Here is a 23,723-nt window from a genome sequence, read left to right on the forward strand (position 1 = left end):
CGTCAGAAATTTTCTAAATACTGAAAACTTCTGAGTCTTTTCAAAGTACCTAAAAAGGCAGAAATTTTCCAAGTACTGAAATCAGCAGAATTTTTCTAAGTTCCGAAATCATCAGAATTTTTCTAAGTTCCGAAATCATCAGAATTTTTCTAAGTACCGAAAACGTCAGAAATTTTCTAAGTACCGAAAATGTCAGAAATTTTCTTAGTACCGAAATTGGTAGAATTTTTCTAAGTGCCGAAAACTTCCGAGTCTTTTCTAAGTACCGAAATCGACAGAATTTTTCTAAGTACCGAAATCAACAGAATTTTTCTAAGTACCGAAATCGGCAGAATTTTTCTAAGTACCGAAAATGTCAGAAATTTTCTAAGTACCGAAAACGTCAGATATTTTTTAAGTACTGAAAACTTCTGAGTCTTTTCAAAGTACCGAAAAAGGCAGAAATTTTCCAAGTAACGAAATCGACAGAATTTTTCTAAGTACCGAAAACGTCAGAAATTTTCTAAGTATCGAAAAGGTCAGAAATTTTCTAAGATCCGAAATCATCAGAATGTTTTTAAGTACCGAAATCGTCAGAATTTTCTAAGTACCGATATCGTCAGAATTTTTCTAAGTACCGAAATCAAAAGAATTTTTCTAAGTACCGAAAACGTCAGAAATTTTTAAGTACTGCAAACTTCCTAGTCTTTTCAAAGTACCGAAATCGTCAGAATTATCTAAGGACCGAAATCGGCAGAATTTTTCTAAGTACCGAAAACTTCTGTATGTTTAATAAGTAACGAAATCGTAAGAATTTTTCTAAGTACCGAAATCGACTGAATTTTTCTAAGTACCGTAATCAACAGAATTTTTCTAAGTACCGAAATCGGCAGAATTTTTCTAAGTACCGAAAACGTCAGAAATTTTCTAAGTACCGAAAACGTCAGAAATTTTCTAAATACTGAAAACTTCTGAGTCTTTTCAAAGTACCTAAAAAGGCAGAAATTTTCCAAGTACTGAAATCAGCAGAATTTTTCTAAGTTCCGAAATCATCAGAATTTTTCTAAGTTCCGAAATCATCAGAATTTTTCTAAGTACCGAAAACGTCAGAAATTTTCTAAGTACCGAAAACGTCAGAAATTTTCTAAATACTGAAAACTTCTGAGTCTTTTCAAAGTACCTAAAAAGGCAGAAATTTTCCAAGTACTGAAATCAGCAGAATTTTTCTAAGTTCCGAAATCATCAGAATTTTTCTAAGTTCCGAAATCATCAGAATTTTTCTAAGTACCGAAAACGTCAGAAATTTTCTAAGTACCGAAAATGTCAGAAATTTTCTTAGTACCGAAATTGGTAGAATTTTTCTAAGTACCGAAAACTTCCGAGTCTTTTCTAAGTACCGAAATCGACAGAATTTTTCTAAGTACCGAAATCAACAGAATTTTTCTAAGTACCGAAATCGGCAGAATTTTTCTAAGTACCGAAAATGTCAGAAATTTTCTAAGTACCGAAAACGTCAGATATTTTTTAAGTACTGAAAACTTCTGAGTCTTTTCAAAGTACCGAAAAAGGCAGAAATTTTCCAAGTAACGAAATCGACAGAATTTTTCTAAGTACCGAAAACGTCAGAAATTTTCTAAGTATCGAAAAGGTCAGAAATTTTCTAAAATCCGAAATCATCAGAATGTTTTTAAGTACCGAAATCGTCAGAATTTTCTAAGTACCGATATCGTCAGAATTTTTCTAAGTACCGAAATCAAAAGAATTTTTCTAAGTACCGAAAACGTCAGAAATTTTTAAGTACTGCAAACTTCCTAGTCTTTTCAAAGTACCGAAATCGTCAGAATTTTCTAAGGACCGAAATCGGCAGAATTTTTCTAAGTACCGAAAACTTCTGTATGTTTAATAAGTAACGAAATCGTAAGAATTTTTCTAAGTACCGAAATCGACTGAATTTTTCTAAGTACCGTAATCAACAGAATTTTTCTAAGTACCGAAATCGGCAGAATTTTTCTAAGTACCGAAAACGTCAGAAATTTTCTAAGTACCGAAAACGTCAGAAATTTTCTAAATACTGAAAACTTCTGAGTCTTTTCAAAGTACCTAAAAAGGCAGAAATTTTCCAAGTACTGAAATCAGCAGAATTTTTCTAAGTTCCGAAATCATCAGAATTTTTCTAAGTACCGAAATCATCAGAATTTTTCTAAGTACCGAAAACGTCAGAAATTTTCTAAGTACCGAAAACTTCCGAGTCTTTTCTAAGTACCGAGATCGACAGAATTTTTCTAAGTACCGAAAACTTCTGAATGTTTAATAAGTATCGAAATCGTAAGAATTTTTCTAAGTACCGGAAACGTCAGAAATTTTCTAAGTACCGAAATCACCAGAATTTTTCTAAAAACCGAAATGGTCAGAATTTTTCTAAGTACCGAAAACGTCAGAAATTTTCTAAGTACCGAAAACGTCAGAAATTTTCTAAATACTGAAAACTTCTGAGTCTTTTCAAAGTACCTAAAAGGTCAGAAATTTTCTAAGATCCGAAATCATCAGAATGTTTCTAAGTACCGAAATCGTCAGAATTTTCTAAGTACCGATATCGTCAGAATTTTTCTAAGTACCGAAATCAAAAGAATTTTTCTAAGTACCGAAAACGTCAGTACCTAAAAAGGCAGAAATTTTCCAAGTACTGAAATCAGCAGAATTTTTCTAAGTTCCGAAATCATCAGAATTTTTCTAAGTTCCGAAATCATCAGAATTTTTCTAAGTACCGAAAATGTCAGAAATTTTCTTAGTACCGAAATTGGCAGAATTTTTCTAAGTACCGAAAACTTCCGAGTCTTTTCTAAGTACCGAAATCGACAGAATTTTTCTAAGTACCGAAATCAACAGAATTTTTCTAAGTACCGAAATCGGCAGAATTTTTCTAAGTACCGAAAACGTCAGAAATTTTCTAAGTACCGAAAACGTCAGAAATTTTCTAAATACTGAAAACTTCTGAGTCTTTTCAAAGTACCTAAAAAGGCAGAAATTTTCCAAGTACTGAAATCAGCAGAATTTTTCTAAGTTCCGAAATCATCAGAATTTTTCTAAGTTCCGAAATCATCAGAATTTTTCTAAGTACCGAAAACGTCAGAAATTTTCTAAGTACCGAAAACGTCAGAAATTTTCTAAATACTGAAAACTTCTGAGTCTTTTCAAAGTACCTAAAAAGGCAGAAATTTTCCAAGTACTGAAATCAGCAGAATTTTTCTAAGTTCCGAAATCATCAGAATTTTTCTAAGTTCCGAAATCATCAGAATTTTTCTAAGTACCGAAAACGTCAGAAATTTTCTAAGTACCGAAAATGTCAGAAATTTTCTTAGTACCGAAATTGGTAGAATTTTTCTAAGTACCGAAAACTTCCGAGTCTTTTCTAAGTACCGAAATCGACAGAATTTTTCTAAGTACCGAAATCAACAGAATTTTTCTAAGTACCGAAATCGGCAGAATTTTTCTAAGTACCGAAAATGTCAGAAATTTTCTAAGTACCGAAAACGTCAGATATTTTTTAAGTACTGAAAACTTCTGAGTCTTTTCAAAGTACCGAAAAAGGCAGAAATTTTCCAAGTAACGAAATCGACAGAATTTTTCTAAGTACCGAAAACGTCAGAAATTTTCTAAGTATCGAAAAGGTCAGAAATTTTCTAAGATCCGAAATCATCAGAATGTTTTTAAGTACCGAAATCGTCAGAATTTTCTAAGTACCGATATCGTCAGAATTTTTCTAAGTACCGAAATCAAAAGAATTTTTCTAAGTACCGAAAACGTCAGAAATTTTTAAGTACTGCAAACTTCCTAGTCTTTTCAAAGTACCGAAATCGTCAGAATTTTCTAAGGACCGAAATCGGCAGAATTTTTCTAAGTACCGAAAACTTCTGTATGTTTAATAAGTAACGAAATCGTAAGAATTTTTCTAAGTACCGAAATCGACTGAATTTTTCTAAGTACCGTAATCAACAGAATTTTTCTAAGTACCGAAATCGGCAGAATTTTTCTAAGTACCGAAAACGTCAGAAATTTTCTAAGTACCGAAAACGTCAGAAATTTTCTAAATACTGAAAACTTCTGAGTCTTTTCAAAGTACCTAAAAAGGCAGAAATTTTCCAAGTACTGAAATCAGCAGAATTTTTCTAAGTTCCGAAATCATCAGAATTTTTCTAAGTACCGAAATCATCAGAATTTTTCTAAGTACCGAAAACGTCAGAAATTTTCTAAGTACCGAAAACTTCCGAGTCTTTTCTAAGTACCGAGATCGACAGAATTTTTCTAAGTACCGAAAACTTCTGAATGTTTAATAAGTATGGAAATCGTAAGAATTTTTCTAAGTACCGGAAACGTCAGAAATTTTCTAATTACCGAAATCACCAGAATTTTTCTAAAAACCGAAATGGTCAGAATTTTTCTAAGTACCGAAAACGTCAGAAATTTTCTAAGTACCGAAAACGTCAGAAATTTTCTAAATACTGAAAACTTCTGAGTCTTTTCAAAGTACCTAAAAGGTCAGAAATTTTCTAAGATCCGAAATCATCAGAATGTTTCTAAGTACCGAAATCGTCAGAATTTTCTAAGTACCGATATCGTCAGAATTTTTCTAAGTACCGAAATCAAAAGAATTTTTCTAAGTACCGAAAACGTCAGTACCTAAAAAGGCAGAAATTTTCCAAGTACTGAAATCAGCAGAATTTTTCTAAGTTCCGAAATCATCAGAATTTTTCTAAGTTCCGAAATCATCAGAATTTTTCTAAGTACCGAAAATGTCAGAAATTTTCTTAGTACCGAAATTGGCAGAATTTTTCTAAGTACCGAAAACTTCCGAGTCTTTTCTAAGTACCGAAATCGACAGAATTTTTCTAAGTACCGAAATCAACAGAATTTTTCTAAGTACCGAAATCGGCAGAATTTTTCTAAGTACCGAAAATGTCAGAAATTTTCTAAGTACCGAAAACGTCAGATATTTTTTAAGTACTGAAAACTTCTGAGTCTTTTCAAAGTACCGAAAACGTCAGAAATATTCTAAGTATCGAAAAGGTCAGAAATTTTCTAAGATCCGAAATCATCAGAATGTTTTTAAGTACCGAAATCGTCAGAATTTTCTAAGTACCGATATCGTCAGAATTTTTCTAAGTACCGAAATGAAAAGAATTTTTCTAAGTACCGAAAACGTCAGAAATTTTCTAAGTACTGCAAATTTCCTAGTCTTTTCAAAGTACCGAAAAAGGCAGAATTTTTCAAAGTACCGAAATCGTCAGAATTTTCTAAGTACCGAAATCGGCAGAATTTTTCTAAGTACCGAAAACTTCTGATTGTTTAATAAGTATCGAAATCGTACGAATTTTCCTAAGTACCGAAATTGACTGAATTTTTCTAAGTACCGATATCAACAGAATTTATCTAAGTACCGAATTCGACAGAATTTTTCTTAGTTCCGAAAACTTTTGAATGTTTTCTAAGTACCGATAAAGGCAGAAATTTTCTAAGTACCGAAAACTTCTGAGTCTTTTCAAAGTACCTAAAAAGGCAGAAATTTTCCAAGTACCGAAATCAGCAGAATTTTTCTAAGTTCCGAAATCATCAGAATTTTTCTATGATCCGAAATCATCAGAATTTTTCTAAGTACTGAAAACGTCAGAAATTTTCTAAGTACCGAAAATGTCAGAAATTTTCTTAGTACCGAAATCGGCAGAATTTTTCTAAGTACCGAAAATGTCAGAAATTTTCTAAGTACCGAAAACGTCAGATATTTTTTAAGTACTGAAAACTTCTGAGTCTTTTCAAAGTACCGAAAAAGGCAGAAATTTTCCAAGTAACGAAATCGACAGAATTTTTCTAAGTACCGAAAACGTCAGAAATTTTCTAAGTATCGAAAAGGTCAGAAATTTTCTAAGATCCGAAATCATCAGAATGTTTTTAAGTACCGAAATCGTCAGAATTTTCTAAGTACCGATATCGTCAGAATTTTTCTAAGTACCGAAATCAAAAGAATTTTTCTAAGTACCGAAAACGTCAGAAATTTTCTAAGTACTGCAAACTTCCAAGTCTTTTCAAAGTACCGAAAAAGGCAGAATTTTTCAAAGTACCGATATCAACAGAATTTATCTAAGTACCGAATTCGACAAAATTTTTCTTAGTTCCGAAAACTTTTGAATGTTTTCTAAGTACCGAAAAAGGCAGAAATTTTCTAAGTACCGAAAACTTCAGAATGTTTTCTAAGTACCGAAATCGACAGAATTTTTCTAAGTACCGAAATCGTCAGAATTTTTCTAAGTACCGAAATCGTCAGAAATTTTCTAAGTACCGAAAACTTCTGAGTCTTTTCAAAGTACCGAAAAAGGCAGAAATTTTCTAAGTACCGAAATCAAAAGAATTTTTCTAAGTACCGAAAACTTCCGAGTCTTTTCTAAGTACCGAAATCGACTGAATTTTTCTAAGTACCGAAATCGTCAGAATTTTCTAAGTTCCGAAATCGACTGAATTTTTCTAAGTACCGAAATCAACAGAATTTTTCTAAGTACCGAAATCGGCAGAATTTTTCTAAGTACCAAAACGTCAAAAATTTTCTAAGTACCGAAAACGTCAGAAATTTTCTAAATACTGAAAACTTCTGAGTCTTTTCAAAGTACCTAAAAAGGCAGAAATTTTACAAGTACCGAAATCAGCAGAATTTTTCTAAGTTCCGAAATCATCAGAATTTTTCTATGATCCGAAATCATCAGAATTTTTCTAAGTACCGAAAACGTCAGAAATTTTCTAAGTACCGAAAATGTCAGAAATTTTCTTAGTACCGAAATTGGCAGAATTTTTCTAAGTACCGAAAACTTCCGAGTCTTTTCTAAGTACCGAAATCGACAGAATTTTTCTAAGTACCGAAATCAACAGAATTTTTCTAAGTACCGAAATCGGCAGAATTTTTCTAAGTACCGAAAATGTCAGAAATTTTCTAAGTACCGAAAACGTCAGATATTTTTTAAGTACTGAAAACTTCTGAGTCTTTTCAAAGTACCGAAAAAGGCAGAAATTTTCCAAGTAACAAAATCGACAGAATTTTTCTAAGTACCGAAAACGTCAGAAATTTTCTAAGTATCGAAAAGGTCAGAAATTTTCTAAGATCCGAAATCATCAGAATGTTTTTAAGCACCGAAATCGTCAGAATTTTCTAAGTACCGATATCGTCAGAATTTTTCTAAGTACCGAAATCAAAAGAATTTTTCTAAGTACCGAAAACGTCAGAAATTTTCTAAGTACTGCAAACTTCCTAGTCTTTTCAAAGTACCGAAAAAGGCAGAATTTTTCAAAGTACCGAAATCGTCAGAATTTTTCTAAGTACCGAAAACTTCTGAATGTTTAATAAGTATCGAAATCGTAAGAATTTTCCTAAGTACCGAAATTGACTGAATTTTTCTAAGTACCGATATCAACAGAATTTATCTAAGTACCGAATTCGACAGAATTTTTCTTAGTTCCGAAAACTTTTGAATGTTTTCTAAGTACCGAAAAAGGCAGAAATTTTCTAAGTACCGAAAACTTCAGAATGTTTTCTAAGTACCGAAATCGACAGAATTTTTCTAAGTACCGAAATCGTCAGAATTTTTCTAAGTACCGAAATCGTCAGAAATTTTCTAAGTACCGAAAACTTCTGAGTCTTTTCAAAGTACCGAAAAAGGCAGAAATTTTCTAAGTACCGAAATCAAAAGAATTTTTCTAAGTACCGAAAACGTCAGAAATTTTCTAAGTACCGAAAACTTCCGAGTCTTTTCTAAGTACCGAAATCGACAGAATTTTTCTAAGTACCGAAAATTTCTGAATGTTTAATAAGTATCGAAATCGTAAGAATTTTTCTAAGTACCGGAAACGTCAGAAATTTTCTAAGTACCGAAATCACCAGAATTTTTCTAAAAACCGAAATGATCAGAATTTTTCTAAGTACCGAAAACGTCAGAAATTTTCTAAGTACCTAAAACATCAGAAATTTTCTAAATACTGAAAACTTCAGAGTCTTTTCAAAGTAGATAAAAAGGCCGAAATTTTTCAAGTACCGAAATCAGCAGAATTTTTCTAAGTTCCGAAATCATCAGAATTTTTCTAAGTTCCGAAATCATCAGAATTTTTCTAAGTACCGAAAACGTCAGAAATTTTCTAAGTACCGAAAATGTCAGAAATTTTCTAAGTACCGAAAACGTCAGATATTTTTTAAGTACTGAAAACTTCTGAGTCTTTTCAAAGTACCGAAAAAGGCAGAAATTTTCCAAGTAACGAAATCGACAGAATTTTTCTAAGTACCGAAAACGTCAGAAATTTTCTAAGTATCGAAAAGGTCAGAAATTTTCTAAGATCCGAAATCATCAGAATGTTTTTAAGTACCGAAATCGTCAGAATTTTCTAAGTACCGATATCGTCAGAATTTTTCTAAGTACCGAAATCAAAAGAATTTTTCTAAGTACCGAAAAAGGCAGAAATTTTCTAAGTACCGAAAACTTCAGAATGTTTTCTAAGTACCGAAATCGACAGAATTTTTCTAAGTACCGAAATCGTCAGAATTTTTCTAAGTACCGAAATCGTCAGAAATTTTCTAAGTACCGAAAACTTCTGAGTCTTTTCAAAGTACCGAAAAAGGCAGAAATTTTCTAAGTACCGAAATCAAAAGAATTTTTCTAAGTACCGAAAACTTCCGAGTCTTTTCTAAGTACCGAAATCGACTGAATTTTTCTAAGTACCGAAATCGTCAGAATTTTCTAAGTTCCGAAATCGACTGAATTTTTCTAAGTACCGAATCAACAGAATTTTTCTAAGTACCGAAATCGGCAGAATTTTTCTAAGTACCGAAAACGTCAAAAATTTTCTAAGTACCGAAAACGTCAGGAATTTTCTAAATACTGAAAACTTCTGAGTCTTTTCAAAGTACCTAAAAAGGCAGAAATTTTCCAAGTACCGAAATCAGCAGAATTTTTCTAAGTTCCGAAATCATCAGAATTTTTCTATGATCCGAAATCATCAGAATTTTTCTAAGTACCGAAAACGTCAGAAATTTTCTAAGTACCGAAAATGTCAGAAATTTTCTTAGTACCGAAATTGGCAGAATTTTTCTAAGTACCGAAAACTTCCGAGTCTTTTCTAAGTACCGAAATCGACAGAATTTTTCTAAGTACCGAAATCAACAGAATTTTTCTAAGTACCGAAATCGGCAGAATTTTTCTAAGTACCGAAAATGTCAGAAATTTTCTAAGTACCGAAAACGTCAGATATTTTTTAAGTACTGAAAACTTCTGAGTCTTTTCAAAGTACCGAAAAAGGCAGAAATTTTCCAAGTAACAAAATCGACAGAATTTTTCTAAGTACCGAAAACGTCAGAAATTTTCTAAGTATCGAAAAGGTCAGAAATTTTCTAAGATCCGAAATCATCAGAATGTTTTTAAGCACCGAAATCGTCAGAATTTTCTAAGTACCGATATCGTCAGAATTTTTCTAAGTACCGAAATCAAAAGAATTTTTCTAAGTACCGAAAACGTCAGAAATTTTCTAAGTACTGCAAACTTCCTAGTCTTTTCAAAGTACCGAAAAAGGCAGAATTTTTCAAAGTACCGAAATCGTCAGAATTTTCTAAGTACCGAAATCGGCAGAATTTTTCTAAGTACCGAAAACTTCTGAATGTTTAATAAGTATCGAAATCGTAAGAATTTTCCTAAGTACCGAAATTGACTGAATTTTTCTAAGTACCGATATCAACAGAATTTATCTAAGTACCGAATTCGACAGAATTTTTCTTAGTTCCGAAAACTTTTGAATGTTTTCTAAGTACCGAAAAAGGCAGAAATTTTCTAAGTACCGAAAACTTCAGAATGTTTTCTAAGTACCGAAATCGACAGAATTTTTCTAAGTACCGAAATCGTCAGAATTTTTCTAAGTACCGAAATCGTCAGAAATTTTCTAAGTACCGAAAACTTCTGAGTCTTTTCAAAGTACCGAAAAAGGCAGAAATTTTCTAAGTACCGAAATCAAAAGAATTTTTCTAAGTACCGAAAACGTCAGAAATTTTCTAAGTACCGAAAACTTCCGAGTCTTTTCTAAGTACCGAAATCGACAGAATTTTTCTAAGTACCGAAAATTTCTGAATGTTTAATAAGTATCGAAATCGTAAGAATTTTTCTAAGTACCGGAAACGTCAGAAATTTTCTAAGTACCGAAATCACCAGAATTTTTCTAAAAACCGAAATGATCAGAATTTTTCTAAGTACCGAAAACGTCAGAAATTTTCTAAGTACCTAAAACATCAGAAATTTTCTAAATACTGAAAACTTCTGAGTCTTTTCAAAGTAGATAAAAAGGCCGAAATTTTTCAAGTACCGAAATCAGCAGAATTTTTCTAAGTTCCGAAATCATCAGAATTTTTCTAAGTTCCGAAATCATCAGAATTTTTCTAAGTACCGAAAACGTCAGAAATTTTCTAAGTACCGAAAATGTCAGAAATTTTCTAAGTACCGAAAACGTCAGATATTTTTTAAGTACTGAAAACTTCTGAGTCTTTTCAAAGTACCGAAAAAGGCAGAAATTTTCCAAGTAACGAAATCGACAGAATTTTTCTAAGTACCGAAAACGTCAGAAATTTTCTAAGTATCGAAAAGGTCAGAAATTTTCTAAGATCCGAAATCATCAGAATGTTTTTAAGTACCGAAATCGTCAGAATTTTCTAAGTACCGATATCGTCAGAATTTTTCTAAGTACCGAAATCAAAAGAATTTTTCTAAGTACCGAAAACGTCAGAAATTTTTAAGTACTGCAAACTTCCTTGTCTTTTCAAAGTACCGAAATCGTCAGAATTTTCTAAGTACCGAAATCGGCAGAATTTTTCTAAGTACCGAAAACTTCTGTATGTTTAATAAATATCGAAATCGTAAGAATTTTTCTAAGTACCGAAATCGACTGAATTTTTCTAAGTACCGAAATCAACAGAATTTTTCTAAGTACCGAAATCGGCAGAATTTTTCTAAGTACCGAAAACGTCAGAAATTTTCTAAGTACCGAAAACGTCAGAAATTTTCTAAATACTGAAAACTTCTGAGTCTTTTCAAAGTACCTAAAAAGGCAGAAATTTTCCAAGTACTGAAATCAGCAGAATTTTTCTAAGTTCCGAAATCATCAGAATTTTTCTAAGTTCCGAAATCATCAGAATTTTTCTAAGTACCGAAAACGTCAGAAATTTTCTAAGTACCGAAAACGTCAGAAATTTTCTAAATACTGAAAACTTCTGAGTCTTTTCAAAGTACCTAAAAAGGCAGAAATTTTCCAAGTACTGAAATCAGCAGAATTTTTCTAAGTTCCGAAATCATCAGAATTTTTCTAAGTTCCGAAATCATCAGAATTTTTCTAAGTACCGAAAACGTCAGAAATTTTCTAAGTACCGAAAATGTCAGAAATTTTCTTAGTACCGAAATTGGCAGAATTTTTCTAAGTACCGAAAACTTCCGAGTCTTTTCTAAGTACCGAAATCGACAGAATTTTTCTAAGTACCGAAATCAACAGAATTTTTCTAAGTACCGAAATCGGCAGAATTTTTCTAAGTACCGAAAATGTCAGAAATTTTCTAAGTACCGAAAACGTCAGATATTTTTTAAGTACTGAAAACTTCTGAGTCTTTTCAAAGTACCGAAAAAGGCAGAAATTTTCCAAGTAACGAAATCGACAGAATTTTTCTAAGTACCGAAAACGTCAGAAATTTTCTAAGTATCGAAAAGGTCAGAAATTTTCTAAGATCCGAAATCATCAGAATGTTTTTAAGTACCGAAATCGTCAGAATTTTCTAAGTACCGATATCGTCAGAATTTTTCTAAGTACCGAAATCAAAAGAATTTTTCTAAGTACCGAAAACGTCAGAAATTTTTAAGTACTGCAAACTTCCTAGTCTTTTCAAAGTACCGAAATCGTCAGAATTTTCTAAGTACCGAAATCGGCAGAATTTTTCTAAGTACCGAAAACTTCTGTATGTTTAATAAGTATCGAAATCGTAAGAATTTTTCTAAGTACCGAAATCGACTGAATTTTTCTAAGTACCGTAATCAACAGAATTTTTCTAAGTACCGAAATCGGCAGAATTTTTCTAAGTACCGAAAACGTCAGAAATTTTCTAAGTACCGAAAACGTCAGAAATTTTCTAAATACTGAAAACTTCTGAGTCTTTTCAAAGTACCTAAAAAGGCAGAAATTTTCCAAGTACTGAAATCAGCAGAATTTTTCTAAGTTCCGAAATCATCAGAATTTTTCTAAGTACCGAAATCATCAGAATTTTTCTAAGTACCGAAAACGTCAGAAATTTTCTAAGTACCGAAAACTTCCGAGTCTTTTCTAAGTACCGAGATCGACAGAATTTTTCTAAGTACCGAAAACTTCTGAATGTTTAATAAGTATCGAAATCGTAAGAATTTTTCTAAGTACCGGAAACGTCAGAAATTTTCTAAGTACCGAAATCACCAGAATTTTTCTAAAAACCGAAATGGTCAGAATTTTTCTAAGTACCGAAAACGTCAGAAATTTTCTAAGTACCGAAAACGTCAGAAATTTTCTAAATACTGAAAACTTCTGAGTCTTTTCAAAGTACCTAAAAGGTCAGAAATTTTCTAAGATCCGAAATCATCAGAATGTTTCTAAGTACCGAAATCGTCAGAATTTTCTAAGTACCGATATCGTCAGAATTTTTCTAAGTACCGAAATCAACAGAATTTTTCTAAGTACCGAAATCGGCAGAATTTTTCTAAGTACCGAAAACGTCAGAAATTTTCTAAGTACCGAAAACGTCAGAATGTTTTCTAAGTACCGAAATCGACAGAATTTTTCTAAGTACCGAAATCGTCAGAAATTTTCTAAGTACCGAAATCGGCAGAATTTTTCTAAGTACCGAAAACTTCTGAATGTTTAATAAGTATCGAAATCGTAAGAATTTTCCTAAGTACCGAAATTGACTGAATTTTTCTAAGTACCGATATCAACAGAATTTATCTAAGTACCGAATTCGACAGAATTTTTCTTAGTTCCTAAAACTTTTGAATGTTTTCTAAGTACCGAAAAAGGCAGAAATTTTCTAAGTACCGAAAACTTCAGAATGTTTTCTAAGTACCAAAATCAGCAGAATTTTTCTAAGTTCCGAAATCATCAGAATTTTTCTATGATTCGAAATCATCAGAATTTTTCTAAGTACCGAAAACGTCAGAAATTTTCTAAGTACCGAAAATGTCAGAAATTTTCTAAGTACCGAAATCAAAAGAATTTTTCTAAGTACCGAAAACGTCAGAAATTTTTAAGTACTGCAAACTTCCTAGTCTTTTCAAAGTACCGAAATCGTCAGAATTTTCTAAGTACCGAAATCGGCAGAATTTTTCTAAGTACCGAAAACTTCTGTATGTTTAATAAGTATCGAAATCGTAAGAATTTTTCTAAGTACCGAAATCGACTGAATTTTTCTAAGTACCGTAATCAACAGAATTTTTCTAAGTACCGAAATCGGCAGAATTTTTCTAAGTACCGAAAACGTCAGAAATTTTCTAAGTACCGAAAACGTCAGAAATTTTCTAAATACTGAAAACTTCTGAGTCTTTTCAAAGTACCTAAAAAGGCAGAAATTTTCCAAGTACTGAAATCAGCAGAATTTTTCTAAGTTCCGAAATCATCAGAATTTTTCTAAGTACCGAAATCATCAGAATTTTTCTAAGTACCGAAAACGTCAGAACTTTTCTAAGTACCGAAAACTTCCGAGTCTTTTCTAAGTACCGAGATCGACAGAATTTTTCTAAGTACCGAAAACTTCTGAATGTTTAATAAGTATCGAAATCGTAAGAATTTTTCTAAGTACCGGAAACGTCAGAAATTTTCTAAGTACCGAAATCACCAGAATTTTTCTAAAAACCGAAATGGTCAGAATTTTTCTAAGTACCGAAAACGTCAGAAATTTTCTAAGTACCGAAAACGTCAGAAATTTTCTAAATACTGAAAACTTCTGAGTCTTTTCAAAGTACCTAAAAGGTCAGAAATTTTCTAAGATCCGAAATCATCAGAATGTTTCTAAGTACCGAAATCGTCAGAATTTTCTAAGTACCGATATCGTCAGAATTTTTCTAAGTACCGAAATCAAAAGAATTTTTCTAAGTACCGAAAACGTCAGAAATTTTTTAAGTACTGCAAACTTCCTAGTCTTTTCAAAGTACCGAAAAAGGCAGAATTTTTCAAAGTACCGAAATCGTCAGAATTTTCTAAGTTCCGAAATCGACTGAATTTTTCTAAGTACCGAAATCAACAGAATTTTTCTAAGTACCGAAATCGGCAGAATTTTTCTAAGTACCGAAAACGTCAGAAATTTTCTAAGTACCGAAAACGTCAGAAATTTTCTAAATACTGAAAACTTCTGAGTCTTTTCAAAGTACCTAAAAAGGCAGAAATTTTCCAAGTACCGAAATCAGCAGAATTTTTCTAAGTTCCGAAATCATCAGAATTTTTCTAAGATCCGAAATCATCAGAATTTTTCTAAGTACCGAAAACGTCAGAAATTTTCTAAGTACCGAAAATGTCAGAAATTTTCTTAGTACCGAAATTGGCAGAATTTTTCTAAGTACCGAAAACTTCCGAGTCTTTTCTAAGTACCGAAATCGACAGAATTTTTCTAAGTACTGAAATCAACTGAATTTTTCTAAGTACCGAAAATGTCAGAAATTTTCTAAGTACCGAAAACGTCAGATATTTTTTAAGTACTGAAAACTTCTGAGTCTTTTCAAAGTACCGAAAAAGGCAGAAATTTTCCAAGTAACGAAATCGACAGAATTTTTCTAAGTACCGAAAACGTCAGAAATTTTCTAAGTATCGAAAAGGTCAGAAATTTTCTAAGATCCGAAATCATCAGAATGTTTTTAAGTACCGAAATCAAAAGAATTTTTCTAAGTACCGAAAACGTCAGAAATTTTCTAAGTACTGCAAACTTCCTAGTCTTTTCAAAGTACCGAAAAAGGCAGAATTTTTCAAAGTACCGAAATCGTCAGAATTTTCTAAGTACCGAAATCGGCAGAATTTTTCTAAGTACCGAAAACTTCTGAATGTTTAATAAGTATCGAAATCGTAAGAATTTTCCTAAGTACCGAAATTGACTGAATTTTTCTAAGTACCGATATCAACAGAATTTATCTAAGTACCGAATTCGACAGAATTTTTCTTAGTTCCGAAAACTTTTGAATGTTTTCTAAGTACCGAAAAAGGCAGAAATTTTCTAAGTACCGAAAACTTCAGAATGTTTTCTAAGTACCGAAATCGACAGAATTTTTCTAAGTACCGAAATCAACAGAATTTTTCTAAGTACCGAAATCGGCAGAATTTTTCTAAGTACCGAAAATGTCAGAAATTTTCTAAGTACCGAAAACGTCAGATATTTTCTAAGTACTGAAAACTTCTGAGTCTTTTCAAAGTACCGAAAAAGGCAGAAATTTTCCAAGTACCGAAATCGACAGAATTTTTCTAAGTACCGAAAACGTCAGAAATTTTCTAAGTATCGAAAAGGTCAGAAATTTTCTAAGATCCGAAATCATCAGAATGTTTCTAAGTACCGAAATCGTCAGAATTTTCTAAGTACCGATATCGTCAGAATTTTTCTAAGTACCGAAATCAAAAGAATTTTTCTAAGTACCGAAAACGTCAGAAATTTTTTAAGTACTGCAAACTTCCTAGTGTTTTCAAAGTACCGAAAAAGGCAGAATTTTTCAAAGTACCGAAATCGTCAGAATTTTCTAAGTACCGAAATCGGCAGAATTTTTCTAAGTACCGAAAACTTCTGTATGTTTAATAAGTATCGAAATCGTAAGAATTTTTCTAAGTACCGAAATCGACTGAATTTTTCTAAGTACCGAAATCAACAGAATTTTTCTAAGTACCGAAAACGTCAGAAATTTTCTAAGTACCGAAAACTTCCGAGTCTTTTCTAAGTACCGAGATCGACAGAATTTTTCTAAGTACCGAAAACTTCTGAATGTTTAATAAGTATCGAAATCGTAAGAATTTTTCTAAGTACCGGAAACGTCAGAAATTTTCTAAGTACCGAAATCACCAGAATTTTTCTAAAAACCGAAATGGTCAGAATTTTTCTAAGTACTGAAAACGTCAGAAATTTTCTAAATACTGAAAACTTCTGAGTCTTTTCAAAGTACCTAAAAAGGCAGAAATTTTCCAAGTACCGAAATCATCAGAATTTTTCTAAGATCCGAAATCATCAGAATTTTTCTAAGTACCGAAAACGTCAGAAATTTTCTAAGTACCGAAAATGTCAGAAATTTTCTTAGTACCGAAATTGGCAGACTTTTTCTAAATACCGAAAACTTCCGAGTCTTTTCTAAGTACCGAAATCGACAGAATTTTTCTAAGTACCGAAATCGGCAGAATTTTTCTAAGTACCGAAAATGTCAGAAATTTTCTAAGTACCGAAAACGTCAGATATTTTTTAAGTACTGAAAACTTCTGAGTCTTTTCAAAGTACCGAAAAAGGCAGAAATTTTCCAAGTAACGAAATCGACAGAATTTTTCTAAGTACCGAAAACGTCAGAAATTTTCTAAGTATCGAAAAGGTCAGAAATTTTCTAAGATCCGAAATCATCAGAATGTTTTTAAGTACCGAAATCGTCAGAATTTTCTAAGTACCGATATCGTCAGAATTTTTCTAAGTACCGAAATCAAAAGAATTTTTCATAGTACCGAAAACGTCAGAAATTTTTAAGTACTGCAAACTGCCTAGTCTTTTCAAAGTACCGAAAAAGGCAGAATTTTCTAAGTACCGAAATCGGCAGAATTTTTCTAAGTACCGAAAACTTCTGAATGTTTAATAAGTATCGAAATCGTAAGAATTTTCCTAAGTACCGAAATTGACTGAATTTTTCTAAGTACCGATATCAACAGAATTTTTCTAAGTACCGAATTCGACAGAATTTTTCTAAGTTCCAAAAACTTTTGAATGTTTTCTAAGTACCGAAAAAGGCAGAAATTTTCTAAGTACCGAAAACTTCTGAATGTTTTCTAAGTACCGAAATCGACAGAATTTTTCTAAGTACCGAAATCGTCAGAATTTTTCTAAGTACCGAAATCGTCAGAAATTTTCTAAGTACCGAAAACTTCTGAGTCTTTTCAAAGTACCGAAAAAGGCAGAAATTTTCTAAGTACCGAAATCAAAAGAATTTTTCTAAGTACCGAAAACGTCAGAAATTTTCTAAGTACCGAAAACTTCCGAGTCTTTTCTAAGTACCGAAATCGACAGAATTTTTCTAAGTACCGAAATCATCAGAATTTTTCTAAGTACCGAAATCTGCAGAATTTTTCTAAGTACCGAAAACTTCTGAATGTTTAATAAGTATCGAAATCGTAAGTATTTTTCTAAGTACCGAAAATGTCAGAAATTTTCTAAGTACTGCAAACTTCTGAGTCTTTTCAAAGTACCGAAAAAGGCAGAAATTTTCCAAGTACCGAAATCAACAGAATTTTTCTAAGTACCGAATTCGACAGAATTTTTCTAAGTAACGAAAACTTCTGAATGTTTTCTAAGTACCGAAAAAGGCAGAAATTTTGTAAGTACCGAAAACTTCCGAGTCTTTTCTAAGTACCGAAATCAACAGAATTTTTCTAAGTACCGAAATCGGCAGAATTTTTCTAAGTACCGAAAATGTCAGAAATTGTCTAAGTACCGAAAACGTCAGATATTTTCTAAGTACTGAAAACTTCTGAGTCTTTTCAAAGTACCGAAAAAGGCAGATATTTTCAAAGTACCGAAAAAGGCAGAAATTTTCCAAGTACCGAAATCGACAGAATTTTTCTAAGTACCGAAAACGTCAGAAATTTTCTAAGTATCGAAAAGGTCAGAAATTTTCTAAGATCCGAAATCATCAGAATGTTTCTAAGTACCGAAATCGTCAGAATTTTCTAAGTACCGATATCGTCAGAATTTTTCTAAGTACCGAATTCAAAAGAATTTTTCTAAGTACCGAAAACGTCAGAAATTTTTTAAGTACTGCAAACTTCCTAGTCTTTTCAAAGTACCGAAAAATGCAGAATTTTTCAAAGTACCGAAATCGTCAGAATTTTCTAAGTACTGAAATCGGCAGAATTTTTCTAAGTACCGAAAATTTCTGAATGTTTAATAAGTATCGAAATCGTAAGAATTTTCCTAAGTAACGAAATTGACTTAATTTTTCTAAGTACCGAAATCAACAGAATTTTTCTAAGTACCGAAAACTTCTGAATGTTTTCTAAGTACCGAAATCGACAGAATTTTTCTAAGTACCGAAATCGACAGAACTTTTCTAAGTACCGAAATCAACAGAATTTTTCTAAGTACCGAAATCGGCAGAATGTTTTTAAGTACCGAAATCGTCAGAATTTTCTAAGTACCGATATCGTCAGAATTTTTCTAAGTACCGAAATCAAAAGAATTTTTCATAGTACCGAAAACGTCAGAAATTTTTAAGTACTGCAAACTGCCTAGTCTTTTCAAAGTACCGAAAAAGGCAGAATTTTCTAAGTACCGAAATCGGCAGAATTTTTCTAAGTACCGAAAACTTCTGAATGTTTAATAAGTATCGAAATCGTAAGAATTTTCCTAAGTACCGAAATTGACTGAATTTTTCTAAGTACCGATATCAACAGAATTTTTCTAAGTACCGAATTCGACAGAATTTTTCTAAGTTCCAAAAACTTTTGAATGTTTTCTAAGTACCGAAAAAGGCAGAAATTTTCTAAGTACCGAAAACTTCTGAATGTTTTCTAAGTACCGAAATCGACAGAATTTTTCTAAGTACCGAAATCGTCAGAATTTTTCTAAGTACCGAAATCGTCAGAAATTTTCTAAGTACCGAAAACTTCTGAGTCTTTTCAAAGTACCGAAAAAGGCAGAAATTTTCTAAGTACCGAAATCAAAAGAATTTTTCTAAGTACCGAAAACGTCAGAAATTTTCTAAGTACCGAAAACTTCCGAGTCTTTTCTAAGTACCGAAATCGACAGAATTTTTCTAAGTACCGAAATCATCAGAATTTTTCTAAGTACCGAAATCTGCAGAATTTTTCTAAGTACCGAAAACTTCTGAATGTTTAATAAGTATCGAAATCGTAAGTATTTTTCTAAGTACCGAAAATGTCAGAAATTTTCTAAGTACTGCAAACTTCTGAGTCTTTTCAAAGTACCGAAAAAGGCAGAAATTTTCCAAGTACCGAAATCAACAGAATTTTTCTAAGTACCGAATTCGACAGAATTTTTCTAAGTAACGAAAACTTCTGAATGTTTTCTAAGTACCGAAAAAGGCAGAAATTTTGTAAGTACCGAAAACTTCCGAGTCTTTTCTAAGTACCGAAATCAACAGAATTTTTCTAAGTACCGAAATCGGCAGAATTTTTCTAAGTACCGAAAATGTCAGAAATTGTCTAAGTACCGAAAACGTCAGATATTTTCTAAGTACTGAAAACTTCTGAGTCTTTTCAAAGTACCGAAAAAGGCAGATATTTTCAAAGTACCGAAAAAGGCAGAAATTTTCCAAGTACCGAAATCGACAGAATTTTTCTAAGTACCGAAAACGTCAGAAATTTTCTAAGTATCGAAAAGGTCAGAAATTTTCTAAGATCCGAAATCATCAGAATGTTTCTAAGTACCGAAATCGTCAGAATTTTCTAAGTACCGATATCGTCAGAATTTTTCTAAGTACCGAATTCAAAAGAATTTTTCTAAGTACCGAAAACGTCAGAAATTTTTTAAGTACTGCAAACTTCCTAGTCTTTTCAAAGTACCGAAAAAGGCAGAATTTTTCAAAGTACCGAAATCGTCAGAATTTTCTAAGTACCGAAATCGGCAGAATTTTTCTAAGTACCGAAAACTTCTGTATGTTTAATAAGTATCGAAATCGTAAGAATTTTTCTAAGTACCGAAATCGACTGAATTTTTCTAAGTACCGAAATCAACAGAATTTTTCTAAGTACCGAATTCGACAGAATTTTTCTAAGTACCGAAAACTTCTGAATGTTTTCTAAGTACCGAAAAAGGCAGAAATTTTCTAAGTACCGAAAACTTCCGAGTGTTTTCTAAGTACCGAAATCGACAGAATTTTTCTAAGTACCGAAATCAACAGAATTTTTCTAAGTACCGAAATCGGCAGAATTTTTCTAAGTACCGAAAATGTCAGAAATTTTCTAAATACCGAAAATGTCAGATATTTTCTAAGTACTGAAAACTTCTGAGTCTTTTCAAAGTACCGAAAAAGGAAGAAATTTTCCAAGTACCGAAATCGACAGAATTTTTCTAAGTACCGAAAACGTCAGAAATTTTCTAAGTACTGCAAACTTCCTAGTCTTTTCAAAGTACCGAAAAAGGCAGAATTTTTCAAAGTACCGAAATCGTCAGAATTTTCTAAGTACTGAAATCGGCAGAATTTTTCTAAGTACCGAAAATTTCTGAATGTTTAATAAGTATCGAAATCGTAAGAATTTTCCTAAGTAACGAAATTGACTTAATTTTTCTAAGTACCGAAATCAACAGAATTTTTCTAAGTACCGAAAACTTTTGAATGTTTTCTAAGTACCGAAAAAGGCAGAAATTTTCTAAGTACCGAAAACTTCTGAATGTTTTCTAAGTACCGAAATCGACAGAATTTTTCTAAGTACCGAAATCGACAGAATTTTTCTAAGTACCGAAATCAACAGGATTTTTCTAAGTACCGAAATCGGCAGAATTTTTCTAAGTACCGAAAATGTCAGAAATTTTCTAAATACCGAAAACGTCAGATATTTTCTAAGTACTGAAAACTTCTGAGTCTTTTCAAAGTACCGAAAAAGGCAGAAATTTTCCAAGTACCGAAATCGACAGAATTTTTCTTAGTACCGAAAACGTCAGAAATTTTCTAAGTATCGAAAAGGTCAGAAATTTTCTAAGATCCGAAATCATCAGAATTTTTCTAAGTACCGAAAACGTCAGAAATTTTCTAAGTACCGAAAACTTCTGAATGTTTAATAAGTATCGAAATCGTAAGTATTTTTCTAAGTACCGAAAATGTCAGAAATTTTCTAAATACCGAAAACGTCAGATATTTTCTAAGTACTGAAAACTTCTGAGTCTTTTCAAAGTACCGAAAAAGGCAGATATTTTCAAAGTACCGAAAAAGGCAGAAATTTTCCAAGTACCGAAATCGACAGAATTTTTCTAAGTACCGAAAACGTCAGAAATTTTCTAAGTATCGAAAAGGTCAGAAATTTTCTAAGATCCGAAATCATCAGAATGTTTCTAAGTACCGAAATCGTCAGAATTTTCTAAGTACCGATATCGTCAGAATTTTTCTAAGTACCGAATTCAAAAGAATTTTTCTAAGTACCGAAAACGTCAGAAATTTTTTAAGTACTGCAAACTTCCTAGTCTTTTCAAAGTACCGAAAAAGGCAGAATTTTTCAAAGTACCGAAATCGTCAGAATTTTCTAAGTACCGAAATCGGCAGAATTTTTCTAAGTACCGAAAACTTCTGTATGTTTAATAAGTATCGAAATCGTAAGAATTTTTCTAAGTACCGAAATCGACTGAATTTTTCTAAGTACCGAAATCAACAGAATTTTTCTAAGTACCGAATTCGACAGAATTTTTCTAAGTACCGAAAACTTCTGAATGTTTTCTAAGTACCGAAAAAGGCAGAAATTTTCTAAGTACCGAAAACTTCCGAGTGTTTTCTAAGTACCGAAATCGACAGAATTTTTCTAAGTACCGAAATCAACAGAATTTTTCTAAGTACCGAAATCGGCAGAATTTTTCTAAGTACCGAAAATGTCAGAAATTTTCTAAATACCGAAAATGTCAGATATTTTCTAAGTACTGAAAACTTCTGAGTCTTTTCAAAGTACCGAAAAAGGAAGAAATTTTCCAAGTACCGAAATCGACAGAATTTTTCTAAGTACCGAAAACGTCAGAAATTTTCTAAGTACTGCAAACTTCCTAGTCTTTTCAAAGTACCGAAAAATGCAGAATTTTTCAAAGTACCGAAATCGTCAGAATTTTCTAAGTACTGAAATCGGCAGAATTTTTCTAAGTACCGAAAATTTCTGAATGTTTAATAAGTATCGAAATCGTAAGAATTTTCCTAAGTAACGAAATTGACTTAATTTTTCTAAGTACCGAAATCAACAGAATTTTTCTAAGTACCGAAAACTTTTGAATGTTTTCTAAGTACCGAAAAAGGCAGAAATTTTCTAAGTACCGAAAACTTCTGAATGTTTTCTAAGTACCGAAATCGACAGAATTTTTCTAAGTACCGAAATCGATAGAATTTTTCTAAGTACCGAAATCAACAGGATTTTTCTAAGTACCGAAATCGGCAGAATTTTTCTAAGTACCGAAAAGGTCAGAAATTTTCTAAGATCCGAAATCATCAGAATTTTTCTAAGTACCGAAAACGTCAGAAATTTTCTAAGTACCGAAAACTTCTGAATGTTTAATAAGTATCGAAATCGTAAGTATTTTTCTAAGTACCGAAAATGTCAGAAATTTTCTAAGTACTGCAAACTTCTGAGTCTTTTCAAAGTACCGAAAAAGGCAGAAATTTTCCAAGTACCGAAATCAACAGAATTTTTCTAAGTACCGAATTCGACAGAATTTTTCTAAGTACCGAAAACTTCTGAATGTTTTCAAAGTACCGAAAAAGGCAGAAATTTTCTAAGTACCGAAAACTTCCGAGTGTTTTCTAAGTACCGAAATCGACAGAATTTTTCTAAGTACCGAAATCAACAGAATTTTTCTAAGTACCGAAATCGGCAGAATTTTTCTAAGTACCGAAAATGTCAGAAATTTTCTAAATACTGCAAACTTCTGAGTCTTTTCAAAGTACCGAAAAAGGCAGAAATTTTCCAAGTACCGAAATCGACAGAATTTTTCTAAGTACCGAAAACGTCAGAAATTTTCTAAGTACTGCAAACTTCCTAGTCTTTTCAAAGTACCGAAAAAGGCAGAATTTTTCAAAGTACCGAAATCGTCAGAATTTTCTAAGTACTGAAATCGGCAGAATTTTTCTAAGTACCGAAAACTTTTGAATGTTTAATAAGTATCGAAATCGTAAGAATTTTCCTAAGTACCGAAATTGACTGAATTTTTCAAAGTACCGAAATCAACAGAATTTTTCTAAGTACCGAAAACTTTTGAATGTTTTCTAAGTACCGAAAAAGGCAGAAATTTTCTAAGTACCGAAAACTTCTGAATGTTTTCTAAGTACCGAAATCGACAGAATTTTTCTAAGTACCGACATCGTCAGAATTTTTCTAAGTACCGAAATCGTCAGAAATTTTCTAAGTACCGAAATCGGCAGAATTTTTCTAAGTACCGAAAACTTCTGAATGTTTAATAAGTATCGAAATCGTAAGTATTTTTCTAAGTACCGAAAATGTCAGAAATTTTCTAAGTGCTGCAAACTTCAGAGTCTTATCAAAGTACCGAAAAAGGCAGAAATTTTCCAAGTACCGAAATCGACAGAATTTCTCTAAGTACCGAAAACGTCAGAAATTTTCTAAGTATCGAAAAGGTCAGAAATTTTCTAAGATCCGAAATCATCAGAATTTTTCTAAGTACCGAAATCGTCAGAATTTTCTAGGTACCGAAATCGTCAGAATTTTTCTAAGTACCGAAATCAAAAGAATTTTTCTAAGTACCGAAAACGTCAGAAATTTTCTAAGTACTGAAAACTTCTGAGTCTTTT

The sequence above is a fragment of the Parasteatoda tepidariorum genome, chromosome 9, assembly GCF_982258835.1.
Source record: "Parasteatoda tepidariorum strain Cologne lab strain chromosome 9, Ptep-v5.0, whole genome shotgun sequence".
NCBI classification, from domain to species: Eukaryota; Metazoa; Arthropoda; class Arachnida; order Araneae; family Theridiidae; genus Parasteatoda; species Parasteatoda tepidariorum.